The following is a 22,537-nucleotide window of genomic DNA, read 5'->3' on the forward strand; positions in this document are numbered from 1 at the left end:
ATGTGTCAAATCTAAATAGAACTGTGAAGGTAATGATGAGTCACATCTAGATAGAGCTGTGGATATTAGCATGCATCACATCTAGATAGAATTGTGGATATTAGCATGAGTCATATCTAGATAGTGATGCCATTAACCAACCCTACTAAAAATCTCACCCCTCTGCATACACCTCTCATACTCAAACTAAACACAACCACACCTCCAAGCACAACAAACAGCAGGTACTTCACTACACCTCAACAAAATAAGCTACACATAGTCTCGCACAACAGCACATGACAGCAACCAACCGAAAAATGCACTTAAGCTCAGCGAACAGTGATAACCGAACTGATGCTGCCAACAGCACATCACAGCTCTCTTGTTCTTCTACCGCTCAGTCCTACTAACCCATCCCACCCTCTTTCCCTTCCAGATACACCAGAGAACCATGGAACCACTCCGGTGGTGATAATGTTAAAAGGATATTTATACCGTGCGCTAACAACATGTAACATGCATAGTCACACTGTCACAAGGGGACAGGAACCCCTCTCGGCTACGGGTAGGAGTCCTACCAGAGAGGAAGCCAGAGCCAGTCCTACCCCACCCCCTCCAGTCCAGAGGGGGCAGAGACAATTGAGAGGGCCCCCAATTCCTGTCCCTTTCCCCATGTGCTGGTTTATATTTGTGCAGTACCAACTTGCATCACCACGTGCCTCCTTTGAAGGTTGCTGGACAAGTGTTCCCTTTCTTTCCTAGAACCAAAATGAATACAGAAGCAGGGTGGAGAATTCAACCCATCAGTGCCCCAGGCTATCTGCCTACAATTGTGTTAGGCCCCGAACTAGCAAAGAGAGAGCCAGCAGACAAAGATACAGAGCGCTTACCCAGTGCCCTGACACGCTGTGCACTGCTTCCAAGCACAGGCAGGCATTGTAGCCGAGCTGCTGCGCAAAGCGTATCAAATGAAAGACTTGAAATGGAGCAGCGTTCGCCCAGTGAACTTTCACTTACCTTGGAGTTTGCCACACACCTAACACGAACTGGGACACCACCGAGGACCGGCATTGTTGCAGCATGGCGGCCCCATGCTGTGAAAGGAGGCAGGGCTTAACCAGCTATTTGTTACTTCCAGTGTTTGAAACATGTCCCGGGCTGGAACAGATTAGCAGGGCCAGTGTTTCAATGGGAGGAGGAGGAGGAGGGGTGGGCGAGAGGGGCAACAGGAAACAAGAAATTGTGGGTTGTTCAGGTGAGAGGAGGGTGACCGAGTAGAAGGTGGGGTGGAGTAATAAAAGAAGTACTATGGAGGAGGGAGACGTGTGGCAGAGATGGGCATAGTGCGGTGCAGAAGAGATAGGCATAGTGCAGAAGAGAAGCATAGTGTAGAAGAGATAGGCATAGTGCAGAGGAGCAGCGTGGCAGAGCAAGGAGTAGTAGTGTAGAAGGAGAAGTGTAGAGGAAGGAGTAGTAGTGTAGAGGAAGGAGAAGTAGTTGTAACATGGAAGGGTGGATGCAAGTGAGAGACATTGGAGAGACAGGGGACGACATTCGGAGAAGAGAAGTTGGGTGGAATTAGATGCTGGAGAATAAAGAAAGGATTATAACATTGTCAGGGAGAGGAACATCAGGGTGTGAGAGGAAGGAGACAATAGGTAGAGTGTCCGTCAGGCGAAGTCCCTAACTTCTTTTAGCACCAACAACATCAATAGCGTATGGCTAGTTTAGAATATCCTGAAGGGAGCTTAGCTTAGCTCTCTCCATCTGCTTAGCTTAGTTTAGCAGATGGAGAGAGCATTTGCCTCTAGGTTTCTTTTATAGCAAGCTAGATAGTGGACAGTAGGGGGTCAATAGTCTTATCAAATAACCAGGGGATTAGGGATGCCAGGGTTAGAGTGGGAAACGCAAAATCTAGAAAAGAGAGCGAGTGGTGACCCTAGCACCCCATCAAAGAAATCAATACAAACCCTTGAATCTGCTCTGGGAGTTGGAGTGTTCTTTGAGCCATCTGTGACAACCACAATATGCACACACTCCCAGCCCAACAAATGAGTGGTGTATCAGTAACTTTTACTGTCTAAAAATAAGAAAATACTTCCAGATAGCGAGTAAAAACAAGGAAACCGACACATAGGAGCCTGTACACCTGCTTTCACCTGCACATCTCCATGGATATGTTTAGAACAATAGTACATGTAGAACCATGGGAAGAAGCTCTATTAATAAAACTGCATGATCTGAAGATTTTCAATATGCAAAAAAGGCTAGGCGCAAAGAAAAATGTATTACTAAATAATTTCTGTTTTACAGTTAAAAACATATGACTTGCTTATAAAATACCATTTGGAATGGGACTTGTTTTTACTCCCCAAAAATGATTTCATTCCAAACTTGAAAAAAATATGGAGTAGAATACCCTCACTTCAAAACCTTATCTGGAGCACTACACATTCCTTTCCGAATGAACAGTGAAAAACTGTGTGGAAAAACAATTGAGGTGGTGAAGGCTACAATGCCAAAGTTAAGGTACACACAGTCAAAAAGTAACTTACATCAATGCTATAGATAAAGTGACTATTGTGAAGTTGTGGCGTAGTCTAAGTGTTCATTAAAGGTGGCATTTTCAAATTTGGAAAATGTCCATGTGTTACCTTACACATGTTTGTAATTTAACGTTGGCATATATAAAATTTGATTTTTTTTTTTTCTTTTTTACAGGAAGCAACCTTCCTTTTTTGTTTCCACTATCATATCTAAACTATTTGGACAACGTTACATAAAATTTTACACAGGAAATTGCAAAAATGCCTTGCTCTGCAAATTTTATTCCCGTCTATCATAGAGTTTTTTCAATTCGGCACACTATTGACATGGCCAGATCCAAACATGTGTGCCAAATTTGACAAAGTTTCAAATGTTTTCATGCAGAAAAAAGGATTGTTAAAAACGCAAAAAATATTTTTGGGATTGGGTTCTCTCAAAATTGTCCATTTTGATTTTTGCAGTGGGTGTTTGGCACACACCACTGCCCTAAGCCGAATTAGAGGATACCGCAAACATTTTGAAAATTGCATAAACCAAACCTGAGATATTCACTATTGGGTCAAAAAAATGTATTGATATTTTGAAGCATGAGCAATAGGTGCAGGGGGGGGATAAACTGAATGGTGTTCATACGGCTCACTATATAGAAACATGCACACAGTGCACACAATACAGAACAAGGGTGAATAAAAGTCAGAAGGACCAACAGAATTAACTTTATACCGGCCAACCTTTAAACCACCTGACCATACAACAGAAGAAAATTAAGTTTATTCTGCACTCACACCAAACATGAAACGCATCCAACACACACACGCACCAACCCCCCTCAGACCCCAAAGCCAACCATTAAAAAAGGAATCAAGAAATGGTCTCCAGGAACATGTTGCCAGTATGTTCAATAGCACACGTAACCAAACATAATAAATGTACCGTTTAAGTCATGATATTCTTAGAACGACAAAAAGATATTTTGCATAACAAACATCCAATATTTTGTGGTATAAAATGTTGTTGTGGTTAGTTAAAAGTAAATTCATCCACATGCATGCCCATGTTCTATTCAACGTTGTTAATCTTGCGATGTACTGCTATGCTTCTGACCTACGGATCTATATACACATGAAGAAAAGGTTGAACAATGGTAACTGCTAGAAACTGCACTGTGTCAGCCCTCATTTTTTTAAGAAGGCCTGTGCTTCATCCACATATGTAAGTATGGCATAGGCCTGAAAACTGGGTGGGGGGGGCTAGGGGGCGGTAAAGGAAATAGCTGCTAACAAGGGTCAGGAAAGATCACATGATAAACCTTGTTACAGGGTAATAAGAAGAGACTAATACCTCACTAGGAGTTGAGAAGATGGCTGTAGTGCGTTTATTTGTGGAATAATTGCTGGCGCCAGCATTATGATGCAAGACAGCTTAGGATTTGTATAAAGTGGAGTTTTTGTGTATATTGAGGAGGGTGTGAAGTTGTGGTGTGGACCGAGGAGAATGGTCCGGTGTGGGAGCACCAAGGTGGGGCTGTTCGGAACGTGAGCGGCGTTTGTGGTGTCGGTGGTCTATTGAGGGCTTGTCCAACCTTTTTGAATGTGCGGCCCAAGCATTAACTTTGTCACGCAGTGGGCCAGCGAGCCAAAAGTTTAATATTTTGATGAAATAGTGGGAGCAACTGAGCGTAGCGAGGGAGTTATAAGGATCTAGGGAGGGTTTGGGCGGGGGTCCATTTATTTCAAATATGTGGTTGAAATGGTGCATTTTACAGCAGAAAAACTGACAAAAAGCCATATAGTTTACTATCAGTTCTAAAGGGGAACATGAACATTCCAGGTCACCAACAGCACATAAGAACATTTTACAACACAACAAATTTTAAGACCGCACTGTCACTGATGTAACACATTTTCATGCTGGTTTACACAAAATATGCCTCTGTAGCAACATGTTTATGCTGACTGTGCCCAATTTAGGCCAGCATTGTCCAATACACATGCCAGCTTATCTCTGTAATACACATTCATTACTTATGTGTTAATGAAAGAAGCATAATCCAAATCAACAGATAGAATGTGGAAAAGTGATCACCCAAAAGGTGAAACTAATTGAAGCACAACCTCAAAGTATGAAGAACTTTTTTTATTGCACGATTAGTACATTTTTCATAACCTTTCCTGAACAAGTTAAGCCACGCAATCAAAAGAGAAACAGAAGAAAACAAAAGCCAAACAGTGGCCACAGTAGGTTTTATACTAGAGCTGGGATAATTTTCTCCAAATAAGATGGGCCCAAGATTGCCAATTCTCCTGTCTTTTGCATATTAGTCTTGTGCATATTATTAAGTCTTAAAAAAGCATTCAGCCCATTAACATCTTCAGGCTCATAATTATGGGCATTCTGATTCAAAGGGAACCATAAAGGCAAAAAAGAGAAAGGATACAACTATTTTAAGTTCTCTAATAAAAGCACACTTCAATCCAACCTAACTTCTTAGATGCAAAAGCGGTTTAAAAATACAACATCATTAAGAAGTCTACAATAATTCTACCAACACTGCAATTAACTCTGTTTTCAGTGTGACACTTGGCATTTTTTTTGTTTGCACAAGCGCTCAATATCTGCTGGCATACTTAATGTGTCAATGTTGAGTATTCCAGATAGGTGTCCGTCTGTCAAACGTGTTCTTGATTTTGTTTTTATGTTCTTCAATCTTGAGAAAAGCTGTTCACAACAGTAAGTCCTGCAAAAAGTGCAATGAACCGAAGTGCATGATTTGACAGGTTTGGGAAAGAGTCCCATGTAATGTATCTACTATAAAATGTATGCAAGTTATTTTCTGAAAAGGCTCTCTTCAGGTCGCCATTATTTTGGATGTCAATTAATTCAATTTGGAACATGCCAGGGGCATTGGTGACATTAGTACCAAATGGATCTGCAAACATCTTCAGCTCATCATTCTGCTCCCTGAAATCTGAAAATCGTTTTTTAAATTCATCCAAAAGATTACCAATCAGTGCAGAATACTTCTCATGGTTGATACCCTGAGCAGATCTTGTAAAAAGTACTGTGAAATGAGTGGCATTTTTTTCATTCAGCTGTTTCTGAAACTATTCCAGCTTATAAACAAAGGATTGGATGTGCTCATGCAGCCTATTCACAAACTGATCCTTCCCTTGCAATTTTATATACAGGTCAGAAAGATATTTGGTTATGTCAACAAGGAATGCCAGGTCATTCAACCAGCTATTATCATCCAAGAAGTTGACATCTTCCCCTTTGTTGGTCATGAATGTTTTAATTTCATTAAGCAGTGACCAGAATCTGGATAATGTAGCTGCCCAGCTAAGCCAACGAACTTGGCAGAAGTAAACATCATCATCATCATGGTCTGCTCCCATCTCTGCAAGAAATGCTTGGAATGGTCTATGATTAACCCCTTTTGACCTTATGTAATTCACTGTAGAAATAACCTTTTCCATCACGTGCATCATCTCCAGGGCCTTTGCACACAGTTGTTTGTGGTGAACGATAACATTCTGGGAAACAGATTTTGCCAGTAAACTGACAAATCCATTGTGTTTGCCGATCATAGCTGGGGCCCCATCGGTTATCAGACCACAGAGTTTGTCCGCTGGCAGATTGAATTTCAACAAGACACGTTTCACTTCATTGAAAATGTCTTGTCCCGTGGTTTTGCCTTTCATTGGACATAGGTCAAGCAGCTCCTGAACAATTTGGAATTGTTTGGTCACGCCTCGTACAAAGATCGTCAGTTGGGTGGTATCGCTCACATCTGTGCTTTCATCCACCCCCAAGCTGTAAAACGGACAGGCACTCAGTCTTTTCGCCAGTGTGTCTGCAATGTTTGATGATCGGTCATATACTAGTCTAGCAATTGTCTGATGTGAGAGACTGATTTTCTCCACCATTGCTTGATTGTCAGGGAATGCCCAGATGTAAATATTCCCAAACAATCTTTGACAAATTCTCCATCGGACAATGTTTTCCCTCCCCTAGCTTTGGCGTCAGATATCAAGTTGGTTGCTGTCTCAGAGTTCTGCCTGGTAGGTTTGAAGAAAGATTGTTGCCTGATCATGCTCTGCTTTAGTGAGTTCACCCGATCAATCCTAATCTGGCCAATCAGGTTGTCAAATTCAGTTGCATGTTTTGAAGTATAATGCCGCTTAATGTTGTATTCCTTGCAGACAGCTACTTTTTCCTGGCAAATCAGACAAAGGATGTTCCCGTTTTGTTCAAACACAAAGAAATCCTTGGCCCAACTGTCCTTGAAAACAAGACATTCAGCATCGATTTTTCTTTTCTTCCGATTCGCCATCTATTGAGAGTTGGGTAGGTTTTAGTCATATGGAAACTACTTCGGCAGTGTCCCATAACATTAAAAACAATTCAAACATAGTTGCATTACAAATAATAATGTTGTGGTTAGAATATAGGCACTGTATGGCACCATTAAAAAAAGCCTCACGCACAATTTTATTCCATAAATATATAACAGTGACCGCAGTGATGCAGTGTTTGGCATATGCTACACAAGTCAGTTGGGGTGGGGGTGGACAGTCTGTGGCACTCTTGGGTTGCTACTTAAATAATAATTAATACAAAGGAATTATCTATAATCTCACGTGGCAGGCAGCCAGAGGGGAGCTGAAACACAAACTGCCACTGAAAAAATTGTAATAGCTCGGTCAGCTATGTGCTAACGCATATAAACCCAGAGGATAGTGCTCTTACCTGGTGGTGGGCAGAGAGGGAGGTCAGCGATAATAATCAAGTAAACTGGAAAAGGTGTTGCTGAGGCGAGCTGATCGAGTTGGAGGTGGCCTTGCTTACTCAAATATATATGCCTGTTGAGGGGAACAACATGTTTTATTTTTTATGTCGTGCTTGTGGCCAGAGTCGTCCTGCTTTACAGTGCTGCAAATTAAAAGGCAAGGCTATTAACCAGACAAGGGACATGTGGGCATGGGCAGGCTGAAGACCGATGGTCTGAAAAGGTTTGCCACCAGAGTGACTATGCCAGAGTTTGAGATCAATTTTAAACAAACTCCTTTTGTTTTAGTAAATTATGTTCATGCCATAGACTGACTTTACCAAAATGCTATTCTAGTCACATTCAAACTCCTGGAAAAGCTGGCCATCTCCCAGCTTAATCTTCACACCGCCTCTGTGGGCTATCTCCATGACCGTCAGTCTGGCTTCAGAGCGGCCAAAAGCACGGAAACTGCTCCCCTGAACATCCGTGAAGACCTGCTCTCCAACCTGGATTCCAACATCCCTTCTGTTCTCATCCTACTTGATCTCTCCTCTGCCTTTGAACGGTCAACCATGCCATCCTGCTCAACCGTCTTTGTGATAACCTGGGTGTCACTGAGCAGGCCCTGGCCGACCTCTCCTCTCTGATCGACCCTCCGAGGTCCAACTTGGGTTCTTACTTTCCTCCATCTCACTCTCCACTTGTGTTGCTCCCAAGGAGTCCAACCTATCTCCTTGGCTGTTCAACAAATATATGGCACCCCTTGCCCACCGCATTGCCACTCTCTGCTCTGCTATGCGGATGACACTCCGCTCGTTTTCATGCTTCCCTCCACCACCTCTTCTCCCTCCCTCATATCAGACTGTCAGCCATCCAGGAGTTAAGTGTGCCACCAATGATTTCTGCCTTAATGCCAGTAAGACGGAGATTCTCCTCATCTGCACACCTGTACCCTCCTTTCCTGTCACTCTCTGGCCGGCCTCCCTTGCCTCTCTTCCTGCTCCCACCTGTGAGGCTAAGAACCTTGGGGTCTTCTTCGACTCCACACTTTCCTTTTCCCCCCTCACATCTCTGACATCTCTAAGAAGTCAAACTACCAACAGCATCTCGTCAGAGGTATTCTTCCTTTCCTCTCCTTCCCAGAGAAGCATACTGTCCCTACAGCCCTGGTTCTCTCTAGGCTAGACTACTTCAACAGCCTCTTTCTAAATATGCCTGTTTCTACTCTCCGCCCTCTGCAACTCATTCAGAACAGGACTGCAAGACTGGTCCTTGGCCTCAAGCCCTTGGATCGTCTCTCTCCAGCCCTGAAATCGCTTCATTGGCTCCCAGTGGCTGCAAGGGTTAAATTCAAGTACCCCTGCGTTGATTGTCCACAAGGCTTTCTGGGGCCTGGGCCGAAAATACCATCAACTCTCCCTCTGTAAATAACTTCCCACTCGAGCTCTTTGCTCCTCCACCTCCAACTCCCTCAGGGTCAGTCGATTCTCCAAACGAGTTGAGGGTAGATCACTATCCTCAGCTGGGGCCTCCCTCTGCAACAGCCTCCGGTTCTGGAAGCACCTCAAGACCTTGCTCTTTGCTTCTGCCTTCGCTCTTCCTCTTCCCCTGCTGCCCTAACTGCTTGGCTCTGTGCATCTGGCGATTTCGGGCCCAGGTCCCTGCCCACCTAGCCACACACCCCCACTGCCTCATGGCAACCCTTGGCACTTATGTCTGTATCTGTAACCCTACAGTGCCCTTACCTGCACTTATCAGACACCCCTTTTTCTGCGCTTTAAACCTCACACTTACCTCCCTGCTGGATGCACTACCAGTTGTTGTCTTATCCCTTGCTCAGCACTTTCCACCTCTCCCTTGCACTTGCTCCCTTCCTTCTCCCCTGCACTTGCGTGTTCTCAAGGTCACTGAGCCTAGTAAGATCATGGTTGTTGTTGTCCTCCCTTGCCTGGTCACACTCTGAAACACTTGTGTATAAGCGCGATACAAATAAAATATCTTATCATATCATAAACACATACACCAAAGAAAAACCAAGTGGGAACTTAAGCTCCTACCTTTGGATGTGAAAAAGTACACACAATGTTATATGTTGACTCACATCAGCGGGGAGGGGGCTAATGTGGGCATTTGATTTTGCTGAGGCAGATGGGTGATGAAAGTCTTGAACATAGCTTTAAAGTTTTACTGTTTTAGTGCAAGTACATTTTTATGCATCCGTTTGCAGAAACACAGAGTAAAACGTTAATGCCGCCAGTTTTAGGAAAGGCTTTCTTCCTCACTGATTTGCCAACAACAGGTGTACACATCAGCCCCTTGCAGGCGTGCACCTAGGCTAAAATATCAGGGGATGGCGTGGGCTAACACTTCAAATATTGGTTGAGGTGCTAACTTCAGAGAACGTCAAGCTGAGGCAAACTTATTTGTGTGGGGCTTCAATGTTAAAAGCTGTTAACTCTGCCCTTTACCTGTGAGAGCACTAAAGCATCCACTTAGGGACTGCTGTGAGAAGGAGCAGTCATCTTCTGTGCTCCTTCTACCCTTCCAATCACTCCCCTGGCACGCAAGTGCTAACGCCACATCACGATTTCAATTGCTTAACAATGTATGCATATAAACAAAGGTGTTAACAGTGAAATGGTTTACGTTACTAATTGCAGCATTTTTATCAACAGCAAAGTCTAGGTGTCGTTTAACATCTGTCCGGCCACTGCCAGAAATTAACCATGATCCTAATGCTTTCGTCTGTGAGCACAAAATACAGTGAGTCACAGGAGAGAGGTAAATGTCCTGAAACACACCTGAACTAAGAGCAGCTAGCTGCGTGCGGATAAGGGTTCATTCAGTGTGCACAATAAATCAAATCACCTGCTGCATAAACTGGAAAAAACTCTGGACTAGAGTGGTGGAAAGGGAAAATGTTGCGCTGAATGGACAGAAACAAGACAGCAACAAGTGTGGTGAAGGCACCAGAAGACAGCCTGACAAACATAATAACCAGGACACAGCTGCATACATTTTTGTTATTAAAAATAAATAAAAACGGGTCAGTAGTGTATGCTCACCTACCTTGCAGGAAGGAAGTGACTTGTAGGGGTGAGTGGTAAGACTGCTCGCTCTTAGAGCATGAAGTATGCATGCTGTGTAAAATGAAAGAATAGTATAGCAGTAACCCCTGCCCCCCAACATACAATATTTAACAAGCTTGTCTCAACCTTTGTATAGTGTGCTCCAACATCGGCCTTGGTGGTCCATAAGAAGCAGCAAAGCCACCTTCAGGTCGGGGCAAGTCCTATAGAGCGTTGGTTTTTTTGTGCTACCAACGTGCACAGTCAACACATGAGAACTCCCCCACCAACCAAGGGCTGGTTCCTTATAGGCGGGGGGTTGGTTATGCAGGCATGACAGTTGCAAATCATATCGGTCTTGAAAAACACAACTGCAGCATGGTTTTTCATGGTAATGCACCACAGTGAAACTGAGAAATCAGGAGCGCCGCAAAGCACCAGTTCAGTTTGTAAAGACTTCTCAGAAACTATCAGTGGCGAGGCACACATCGCGACCAATGTCCACGTGCTCCCATTAATGGGATGCGGCTCTCGGTGGTGGTTTCAGTTCGTAAAAAGCTTTGAATATTGTCCATAGAGCTTTCCACCTGTGCACAAAGTTCAGTAGCATCCGATGCAGAGGCATCATCCAAACAGTAGGTTCGGTCGGGTTTCTGACGCCCATGGAAGACTGCAGTACGAACGGGACCTGTGCTGCCTTAACACCCCCTCCTCTCCCGCTCCCCTCCACTTTTAATAGGCCGCCCCTAGACCATGCAGCAGCCTAAAAAAGTGGATTTCAAACTCGCTAGACACCCCCTCCCCAGATGGACTGTTTAACCAACCGATTCAGCCGAATCCAAACCCATCTCCCCGTCAGGCGGTTATCCAACCGAAAAACAAGATGGCCAGCAGTATCTTGGAGTCGCATCCATGGAAACGTAAGTAGACAATGGAACTACTAAGGCTCAAAAGCAGCGCGTGCTGCCTGTGTAAACAGAACATAGGAAAATAGATAAGGCAGTACTAATTTACCACTGTTGGAGACAGTCGACCATCAATTCAGGTCAGGGGTGGGCCAGGGCAGGCAAACTCAAGGCAAGGACAACTAGGCCTCAGTGTGCACTGCACATGGCACTGTCCGGCTGGGCTTCTGGCTCAGGCAGGCTCTGCCCTAGGCTCGGGACTGTGAAGTGAGACGGTGGCACTGAATGCCTGTCACTCAACCCACACATCACGATTTCAATTTGCTGACAAACAGCCAATGGAAATACTGTTACCATGCAAGGCAATTATTTATATCCACGACTACATCATATGATTGCCTACTCTGGAACTAATATTGCAGCGACAACCCTCCCTGTGTAGAAAATAATGCAGAAATACAAAACTAAACCTAATGCTTTCTCTGTGCTCTCGGGGGGGGGGGGCTACGCGGGCCAAAGAAAATGACTTGGCGGGCTGCATGTTGGACATGCCTGGTCTATTGGAAGGCATGGGGGCCATCGAAATTAAATTGATAAACAGAGCTATTTTACCACAAGTAAGACAATATCCCATGTCAAAGAAAGCTGCCGAAGGTATCTATGAAACTATTTCTGCCTTAGTGCGATAAGGGATATTATTGCCTTCAGAATCCCCATGTAGCACAGCTGTGTACCCGCTGAAACAAAGTGACAGGGGGCATGGAGATTTATCCAGGACTTGCACCCCCTGAATAATGTTGTTGAGGCAGAATTCCCATTGGTTCCAACGCCTTCCACAATGCTATGTAACATACCATCTAAAGCTAAATATTTTACAGTGATTGATTTAAAGAAGTCTTTCTTTTCGATCCCCTTGCAAGAAGAGTCACACTATTTAACCATGTTCACTTAACGCAGAATTAAACGAGCACCTACTTGGTTACCCCAGGAGTACTGTGAATCCCCTTTGGTCTTTAACCGAGTGCTGCAGATAGACTTGTGAAATGTACAGCACAGTAATACAATATGTAGATGGCATTTAGTGTGCAGCAACATGGAGGAAAAGTGCAGTTGTCAAAGAGAAAATGCAATATTGCCAGGAAGAGGTCCTATATATAGGCCATATAATATCAAAAGGAAGGAAAGTGACACCTGAGGAGGTCATCAATTTAGAGGTGGTTGCAGGAGGAGCCATCAGACAAGCAATACCCAATTCGAAATTTCACCTCTACAGAATTACTTGCATTTTGATTGTGAATATTTATAAACACGCTCAGGACAGACCTAACCATATAAAAGGCACAGATAAAGCAGGAAAAAAGGTGGATGAGAAGTCACCAGCAAAGCTGCCCCGTTACTAGTTAAACAGGAAGGTTTTTAGGTCCTTCCGAAACTGGACAAGTGTCCGACAGTCCCTAATCCCAAGAGGTTAACTAGTCCAGAGTCTAGGACCGAAGACAGTTATTTCTGTTATTGAGTCCGGTTTGATCTGGCTCCAGAACGTCTGTATAATTTGGGACTTTACAGGCCATCTTAACCAAAGTCTTTTCCAGACAGAACAAAGGCTTTGCTGGTGCTGAGGGAAAATGGTCTGTTTTGAGCGAAACTCGGTTCCAGAAAGTGAATACACAGCAGGCCCTGAACGAAATGGTCACTACAATCAAATCTGACAATAAAATGATACCCAGCAGTTTGACCAGTATAATTGTAGATTCCCAGAGGCCTCCGTGTCAAAACTAGACATGGCTTATATTTAGATACTAATCTGCTACCAGGTCATGGGACCACACAATAATGTACTTGGAGCAGGGCTTGTTACCTGGCACATTTCTGATTCTGCACTTTCTTTTGGTTGAGGTACATCACATCTGAAGCAGGAAGACTGGCCTAATGATTTGGCATAAGGACTGGCCTAAAACATCTAAACAATGAAAGCAGATATTGCAGAGAACCACCAGAGCACAACCAGCCGAGCTAGCTGTGGAATGTCTGCAAGCCAGGCCTCGAAAGATGGGCATCAACAGCCCTCCCTTCTGAGAAGTACGCGGCTCTGAAGCTCAAGCTGCTGGCTGAAGTCCCAAGGTCGGTAAGAGCCTGCTTTGCAAAGACAATTTGAAATGTACTTTATTCGCTCTCTTCGGCGAAATGACCTGTTATGAATAGTACGGCTAATGGGAGGAGATTAATATGTAGGTTTGCATTGTACATAAATATGAGCCAGGCCTGGCTGGGAGGGGGCAGAGTCGATGCAGCCTCCAGAGCCTGGTGTGTGTGTTAACATTACAGCTTTTACACCCAAACCTCTGGCTTCGCGTATTATTTGTGTCCAAGTGCCGAGTGCCTGGAATGTCCGAGATGATGTGAGGGAGCTAGATGAACACTAGTATCGGGGGGGAGCAGGACGGACGAATGTAACATATGGTGCCGTAACCCGGAAGCTCCTCTTCTCTTCATGAAGTGCATGGCATGAAGATAGAAATTACAGCAAACCAACGGGTAAGTGAAAAGAATTTTTTCGCTGTACATGCTGCACTTTTCAATAGTGGACATTGTGGAATTTGGAGTCTTCATGGACTCTAGGAAGAATACAAAGATAGGGCAGAGCATTCTTAGGCACCTCTAATACAGTCAGAGCACCGGGGCGTGGAGAGTGGGTGTAGGGTCGATGCGGTAGAGGTCTGGGAGTGGGAGGTCTGTCTGAAGGTTGAGTTAAAGTGGAATAAAATAGATTAAAGAATGCAGATTACAGAATACAGTTTCAGTGGCAACATGGCAGATGCCGGTCCACTGACAAGGCAAGAGGCAGCTGGAGATTTGTCATATAAGTGGGGAGCAAGGGCTGTTCTGGAGAGGCTGAAGAGCACGTTGCACAATTGGGATGTGATCCTCCAGGCGGCACAAAAGATGGAGGTGGGGGCTGTCCAGGAACATCAGTTACAAAGGGTGGCGGAAGGGAATGTGGAGGAGAAGTTAAGATCCGCCCAGTGGTGGGCAGACATGCTGAATGCAGCTGATGACGCATGGCTGAGAATGAAAAAAGCAGTGTCAGTGAAGGAGGAGAGGACACACAGAGAGGCAGGAATTAGAGGTGCCAGCACCAGTGCCTGTGGGGGTTGGGGTGGATGACGCAAAACGCTATGGGGGTGGCTGTATGTATTTCCAAGAAAGAGGAGGAAGTGGGGGAAGACACCGGAGGAGGCAAATGTGTGCAAAAGAGGGGAGGGAGGACATTTTGGAAAAAAAAGAGATGCAATGACTGATTTGGCAAACGGGGTCCTGACACAATGGGGGGAGGCATGTCCGGACTAAGTGGCAAAAAATGAACTGGAGTTCAGAAGGAAGGGTGACTGTGGAGTGTGCACCAGACAAGGAAGTGAACAGGATGCTAGTGAAAGGTGTAGTGTTGAGCAAATACATGTCAGAGAAAGTAAAATCACAACAGGACGCTTTCAGGGCGTGTGCACCAGAGAAGGACATTGACGTGCCCACATATGAAGTTAGTGGTCAGTGTCAGCGTGACTTAATAGTGTTTGGGGGGCAAAGAGCAAAGCATGGTGAAGCACAATCAGTGGTGCTGGCTCTGGGAAGAAAGATGATAACGGCATCTGAGTGAGAGTGGCCCGTGGCACCTGACAATGACCCACAGCCACAGCTAAGGGCATCTATAAAAGATAAGGTGTGTCATGCGAGGAGGGGCCACAGCCTGAAGTGGTGGAGATTATCCTACAGAAGAGCAAGAAGGAGGATCAAAGGAAATGTGAGTGCCTCCTGGCCATTTGGAAAGCAGAGGATGAACTAATGATTCAGCCTCTCAATGCAGAGAAAGGGCAAGACAATGCATTTCAGTGCCCGACAGAGATGGCCTGGTGGCCAAGGGCAAAGGAAGGCTAGCAGGAGCACAGGAACATTTGTGTGGCTCAGTGGAAGAAAAAAGTGAAAGAGGTGCCAAAGAAGGAGCAGTTCAAACAGATGGATGGGAAAGACACAGAGGGAAGAGTGCCTGTCATTTGTTCTCCATGGACTGCTGAGAGTTTTCAGCGACCAGGTATTCACCATGCAACATGCTACTGCAGAAAAATATGACAAGCACTGACGAGTTGCTGCTGACACTGACTGCGGGTGCACCTAGGGACTGGGAGGTTCTGGTGGGTTACTATATACTGGAAAGTAAGGGAGACACCACTGACTTGGACAGTGCAAACAAACATGACAGACACATGAATGGGGTGTTGCTGAATGTGAGAGTGACAGGGATGCTCAGAGCTAGAAAGGGCGGGACATGTAGTTATGCCTGTTTTTGGTGTTTTAGATGCACCCTAGATTATGGCTGATGTTAATAGATGGCAGTGTTTATGCAATACAGTACAGTGAATGGCTTTAAATGAGTAAACAACAAACCCAAAGTGGGAACCTCAACTTTCACGGATACCTAGAGGTAACACCAAGCATTATGAACAAAAATGGTATCAGGGCCTGATACCATTTTTAAATGAGTAAAGACATAAATAATCTGTCTTAGTTTGGTAATGTTTGTTATTTTTCTGGCATCCTTGTTGAGTAAGAATAGTTTGTATTGCAATATGCTTATGTAGAAGTAGTTCAAGGGTTTTGGTTAGCGATTCATAGATAAAATAAGAAGAGATGAAAAATAAGTGGGCACATGTTACCCGGCACATTTCTGATTCTGCACTTTCTTTTGGTTGAGGTATATCACATCTGAAGCAGGAAGTCTGGCCTAATGATTTGGCATAAGGACTGGCCTAAAACATCTAAACAATGAAAGCAGATATTGCAGAGAACCACCAGAGCACAACCAGCCGAGCTAGCTGTGGAATGTCTGCCAGCCAGGCCTCGAAAGATGGGCATCAACAGCCCTCCCTTCTGAGAAGTACGCGGCTCTCAAGCTCAAGCTGCTGGCTGGAGTCCCAAGGTCGATAAGGCCTGCTTTGCAAAGACAATCTGAAATGTACTTTATTCGCTCTCTTCGGCGAAATGACCCGTTATGAATACGTACAGCTAATGGGAGGAGATTAATATGTAGCTTTGCATTGTACACAAGTATGAGCCAGGCCTGGGAGGAGGCAGTCGATGCAGCCCTCCAGAGCCTGGTGTGTGTGTTAACATTACAGCTTTTACACCCAAACCTCTGGCTTTGCGTATTATTTGTGTCCAAGTGCCGAGTGCCTGGAATGCCTGAGATGGTGTGAGGGAGCTAGATGAGCACTAGTATCGGGGGGGGGGAGCAGGACGGACGAATGTAACAGGGCTGTCCACAGTTGAAAGGCACCCCTAGGATGTTGGAACATTGAATTCCATCATGATGAGCGCAGAAGTATACATGTCAATCTGTAATTGGCAGGTTGCCAAACTACAAGGCAACTCCTGAGAGGTGTCCGTAGAGAGGTTTTGTAGAGTTACAGGTTTGCTCTATGCTTATCAGCATTATGAAAGGGAGTCTAATTAGCAGAGCTCACTTTCACAGGCAGAATTAACCCCATGGTGGTGGATTACAAAAAGTAAAAAGCACAGGCTTGTCCGCCCTCACAAATGGTATTCTGCCACACAGGCATTTAGCACAAATTGAAGTTTATGGGTGCTTTGTATAAAATCAAGGGTTTGAAATTGCTGGGAGCTATTTAGCTCATGCTTGGAGCCATGAAGAAAACAATTAGCCTGGCACAAACAGCTTCAAGGAGTTACTTTTGACTCCCCAGACCAACTGGTGCTGAACAAACAAACATAGCTGACATTTACTCTGTGTTTGGGAATATGTGTAAAGGAACATCATGACATGTTTAGAGCACAATAGGCCATATATAATAGATAAAGAAAAAGGTTATATTATGCATCCCATGTAAATGTTTGATTCAGGGCATGCTATATATTGCTGTGTATTAGTTCCCTGTTCCCCACAGGTAGCTCTTCTTATTGGGAGAGGTCTAATATCGAGGAGCTGCTTTTAGCTCCTGACATCAAAATCGTATTTTAATCCATTAACTATAAGAACGACTGTTGAGCCTTATATTTGACAAATAGTCTGTGAAAAAAGGGTTGTGTGAACCACTATACATGACGCACGCTGGGCTTTCTGCTAATTTAAATTTTTCACAACACTAACCATAACACTGAAGATTCTGTAACCACGAACCATATAATTTTAGAAGAGGAGGGTTAGAGAAGGGAAGGTAGGTCTCAGGTCTAGAATATCCATACGCATGCCGGCCCCTAATGCAAAGATATCCTTAGAGTAGTGGTCTTCAGACTGTGGGGCTGGCCCTGCGCCTGAAGGATAGCCAGGGTGTGTGAGGCTCTTTGGAAATGGAAATGTGACTGCTTTGAATAAAAAATAAAGCAGATATGGCATCTGGGGGGCTTTGCGAGGCAATTTTTACTCACGGGTTGTGTGATTAATCCGATGGAGTCATCACTGATTTCCTAGCAATGTGGCCAGGGGGCGGCAGCCGCTACCTGATCCTTGGGGCTGCTATATAGGTGAGGATCACATGGGGTAAATAACAGACAACCTCCGGGGAGATGTCATGGCTTCATTGGGTGAGACCCTTGAAAATAACCACCCCAAGTCTAATGCCCTCATGGCCTATTGTCATACATCTACTCATTCCCCCTGTGAAGGACAACCTTTTCTCCAGACCAACCTTCCAACATTGGTCTGCCTTGTGAAACCTATGAAGCCACCTTCACCAGTTCCACCTATTAATCATCCAGAACCGATTTGCCATTTAAGACCACTGAAAATACTTCTCCAGGTTCCATCATGAAAAATTGCCTTCCTTTCCTAGAATTACCAAAATGCTGGGACGAAGAAGAGTGATCGAGGCATGCAGAGCGAAGGAGGCCACAAGCCCAGTGAACGCCTGGGAAATGCGTCTGCTGCTACTGCCGGTGGGAGAGAGCTGAACCTCCGCAAGGACCGTGAAAGCGAAAGGCTAAGACCAGCGTGGTGCAGCCAGGAGGCTCACCGACAAAGAAAGTAGCTGCTGCGCGAGCAAGACGTGCTGCGGGAAAGCCAGGACCCAGAAAGAGACTCCTGGGTGTTCACAGGCGACAGAAAGCAGAGCTTCACTTACCGGAGCCTGGAACAAAGCAGACATGTTAAGTGGAAGCCGCGAGGGATGGAAGAACGAAGAGAAGGTGGTCGCGAGAAGGAAACAAATGGAGAACTTTCAGCGGCTGACCATGGGAGAATCCAGGAACGCCAACAGGAGCCGGTGAGTCTGCCCAAGTCAGTAGCAACATAGCTTTGTCCGACAGTGTTGTTGTTGGTCAAGAAAGACAAAGGGAGAGAGGGGGAGAGAGAGGGAGAGAGAGACACCCAGGGGACGGGAGCCACCCCGGTGCAAGAACCTTTTATCTCTGAAGAACTTATATTTTGGAGCCATTTATTCTTTCTTCACAAACACTTTTTTTAAAACCACCCAAGGGTAAGGACATTTCCTTCTTCACCTTAAGTTTAGTTTATCATGCGAGGGTCAGAATAAAATTTTGGACCTGGGACAGTTTTGATTTTGACATCCTGACACAGGCAGATCCTTAGTTTTTGGTAGGGAAATTCCACTTAGAGCAGGACCAGAAAGGCATTTTAATAACACTTTTATTTTCAATAAAAGTCTTTAACCAAAATCATGGCTAATTTGTGTCTGGGTTTCATTCCGGACTCCCTCACAGATGCCCGATAATAGGCTTACTCAAGGAGAGGCTCAGTGTGACAAAGTTTGAATACCACTGCTGTAGAGAATTATAGGTCACTCGCCAGCTCATGCTATAGAAGCACACAGCACACCATTTCTTACTCACCAAGAGCCAATGGCTAGTGTACATTTTGCTCCCTGTATCTGTATATATGATTCACACACACATTCTAATTTTAAAACACAATGAACAGGTTATGCACAAAAACCTCATACTACAGTAATGAATGTCGAATCTGGCTAATCTGTGCCTGAAGCGTTTGAAGTAATCAGGCAGAACAATGCCATTTCAAGAAAAGGAAGTTAATGCAATAGACAAAGAAATGAGTTGTTAATAACAAGAGTTCAACTCCCATACACAATATCTGACAGATCACACTAGAGCAGTACTCGCCCTCTATTCAGAGCAGAGGCAGCATTGTACAATCCAGGCAATTCTCCTTTTGAAGTGAGACGCTCCACAGCTTCAAAGTTCGCTTACATCCCTCAGCAACAAAGCAAGACTTTATATCCTGGGGTTGTCCTGCAGTCCTTCCTCTATGCCACTAAATGCATTAAAGTGCATTCCAACTGCATGCTCTTCTTCAGTCCCACAGAGGAATTAATGCCCCTCATCTCCCAATGCGGCATCACACACTTGGTATCAGTTGTGTCAGTCCCACATGTGTTGCATCCCAGTTGGCTGCCCTACACTTAATCAGATGTGTGGAAGGGTCACAGATGGCAATGGTACTCGCCCTTCATAAATCTCCTTGCCAATTTGAGTGGGCTAGTAGATTTTGCAAGCCCCGAGAATGTTCTTCCTGAAACTCTCTGCCAGAGAACCGTTATGTTATTTACCCCATTGATGGCAAAACTGGTGGGTCTTATATTAATGAAGTTCCAAGTAAATAAAGAACTTATCTGATGGCATAGAAACCTACATCTACTTTTCTCAGGTGGTCTCCCAATGACTCTGTGCTGTGTTTGGGGCGGGGGTTGGCAGTCCGCATTGGACCCACTGCCCAAGAGAAGCTCACCACCCACATAAGCCGTGTAGTGCTGATAGAGATAGATGTCCAACAAGGTCCTGGTTGTGGTTGGTGCAAGACTACAGTGCACAGGTGTTGCTACGCTCCAAGACACTTTCATTGCTGTTGTGGGTTCCAGGAGCTCAGATTTTGCAATCTCAGAAAATAAGAGTCCCTATATTTTAGGAAGAGAGTAGAGCTGAGTGTTTGGGGCCAAAGCTCATGACCTAGACAGGGATCTGAGGAAGCAAACAAACACACAACAGGGAGAAGCTCAGGGCATCTTCTCTCTGCTGCTTCAACAAGTAAATGACAATGTCCGGTGCGATTCCATGAGTCCCGCTCTTAAAATGGTGGCTCCTCATCTGATTTTAACCCACCCAGCCCCTGCCAGATAGAAAATAGTCAAATGTGATTTTTCTTGTAACAATAAACTATTCTATGCTGATGGTTTGAGTCATTAAAGTGGTAGCCTCGAGGAGCCCAGGGGCGTGCATTGGAGGTCTGCCTCACATATGGTAGTCAGCATGCGTGTAGAGGGAGAGCCCAGAAAAAGACTCGAAAGAAACCAGATAAGCCACAGCATCTTGGGATTGATGGAAGATGAATATGTTATGGGGGATAAATCTGGCACTCACTCTGGCTGAGATGTCTAATGTGAGGCTTTGCTTTCACGGCCAAACTGCTGCTGTCTGAAGGACCCCTCAAAGCGTTTACTCCAGAACTCCTCAAGTTGTTGCTAGCATCAAGATGGCTGGGGCACAATGACTGGGTTATGACAGCTGTGGCCCCATTTGTAGGTCATGCAATAAGCACGTTTTAGTGCAGTTGTGCAGTGCCCGTTGTGAAGAATCCTACGGATCCCTCACTGAAACCATGCATAAAGTCTCCTCCCAGATGGCCAGGGGATGGCAGACGCTTCCTGATCCCAAACCTATGGGTGATGTACTACGGGAGGAGACAAGGTCCAGGGTGGTGAGGAGATTTCGTGGGATGAGACACATTTTTCTACTGTACCTAAAGAGGTTACGGACTATTGTAATTTTAATGTCTCTCAACCTCATATGAGATCTAAGGTTGTGAACTCCAAGAGTCAGAACAAATTATACCGAAAGAAAGATCCTTTTTGGTATACCAGACTAAATCCTTGTGAACGGAGGATAACACAGGGGCAACACACATTGGTCTTGGAAGCAAGACTGCGCAGGGCAACAGCGGTTCGAATCCCACATCCGCGCTTAGAAACCAAACTCCTCTATGGTATTAGGCGTGTTATAAAAAAAATAAACAAATTAAATACCTTCCTCAAACCCAAGGCTACAATGTAAAGGATTATGGAAATATCAATGTCTTCACTAAACCATCTTCCTTTATGATAGCTAATTCCCATAGCCCTCTGTAAAAAAAGCCTCTGTAAAAATCCTTAAGGGACTTTCTAACGACAAGTACCAGAATCCTAGAGTTACCGAGACGAGGAAGACGGATTAAGAGGCATGCAGATGTAGTATTCAGGCAATTAAGCCTAGTATTCATTGCCGTAGTCAGGCAATTAAGGCCAATGACCCACACCTGAAGCCTATCAACAAACCTGTGAGGCATAAAAAGGCCCCATTGGAAAGTAGGAGCAAAAGAAGATGGAACGAGGGCTGGAATACTGGCTGTAGCAGAGAAGCACGAGGCTGGCAAATCACAAGAAAGCAGACTACTAGAAAGGAAACCGGAGCGTGGAGACAGCAGATTTTGCCTGCAAGCTTTGAGAGGGTCCTGTTCTCCCAAACTCTTACATGCAGAGGAAGACTTGCCAGAGGTTGGGTTTTGCCCATATGAGCCGTATTGCAGCGATTGTAGAGCCGTTGCTATGCAAGTGACGAAGGCCAGAAGCAGAGGGTCTCGGGAGAAAAGTAAACTCCCACATCAAGTGGCCGGACCGAAGACAACCATGTTGGAGAAGGGTGTGGGTCCCCAGTGAGCCAGAAGTGGTAGCAGAGGAAGTCAGGAAAGCAGTAAAACCGCAAAACCAGTGTCACTGAAGCCGGTGAGTGAAGCACAGCTTTTAGATACAGTGCGCAAGCCTTGCCGGTAACTGCAGTCAGCTCATAAGTGACTTGCATAGTAACAGCTGTTCAATATAATTGAAGTCTTGTTAAACAATGGACTTGTAACACTGGCGCTTATCGTGAAAGCTTTAACGTTTGTATGAGAAAGAAAAGGCATTTAAATATATTGTTCAACCTTTTAAAACTTGTAGCTGACTAGCAGAGTGGTCGTGTGTCCTTAATTGTGGAAAGAGAACACTTTATAGCACATTACCTGATTCCTATAATTTACGTTATACCTGATTCCTATCATTTATGTTATACGAGTTACAAGTACAAAGTCAAAATTCCATCAAAAGGTTGTTCATGGGCACCCAATTAGGTTTCCCCAATGGAAGTTAAGAGTTGAACTTAAACTTTGAATTTCTATCTTAAAGAGAGGTTGCGTATGTTTAATTGTGTTCACTTGA

At 44.8% G+C, this 22,537-nt stretch overlaps 1 protein-coding gene, 1 long non-coding RNA gene and 1 pseudogene across 2 annotated transcripts in view; 1 reads left to right on the forward strand and 2 right to left on the reverse strand.

Annotated features, from left to right (window-relative positions):
* The window catches only part of BOLA1 (bolA family member 1), an 87,904-nt gene that overhangs the window by 44,690 nt on the left and 20,677 nt on the right, over nucleotides 1-22,537 (reverse strand). The gene's annotated exons all lie outside the window — the stretch shown is intronic.
* Nucleotides 4,366-22,537, reverse strand: part of LOC138581266 (uncharacterized) — a 38,548-nt gene continuing 20,376 nt past the window's right edge. The window contains exons 2-3 of the long non-coding RNA XR_011304488.1: nucleotides 7,279-7,391; nucleotides 4,366-6,862 (exon numbers count right to left, since the gene is read on the reverse strand). This is a non-coding gene — a long non-coding RNA (uncharacterized lncRNA). The remainder of the gene's footprint in view (nucleotides 6,863-7,278; nucleotides 7,392-22,537) is intronic.
* LOC138513725 (WASP homolog-associated protein with actin, membranes and microtubules-like) overlaps nucleotides 18,446-22,537 on the forward strand; it is a 77,654-nt pseudogene continuing 73,562 nt past the window's right edge.

Source organism: Ambystoma mexicanum, chromosome 1p (assembly GCF_040938575.1).
Source record: "Ambystoma mexicanum isolate Mex_15411 chromosome 1p, UKY_AmexF1_1, whole genome shotgun sequence".
Lineage (NCBI taxonomy): Eukaryota > Metazoa > Chordata > Amphibia > Caudata > Ambystomatidae > Ambystoma > Ambystoma mexicanum.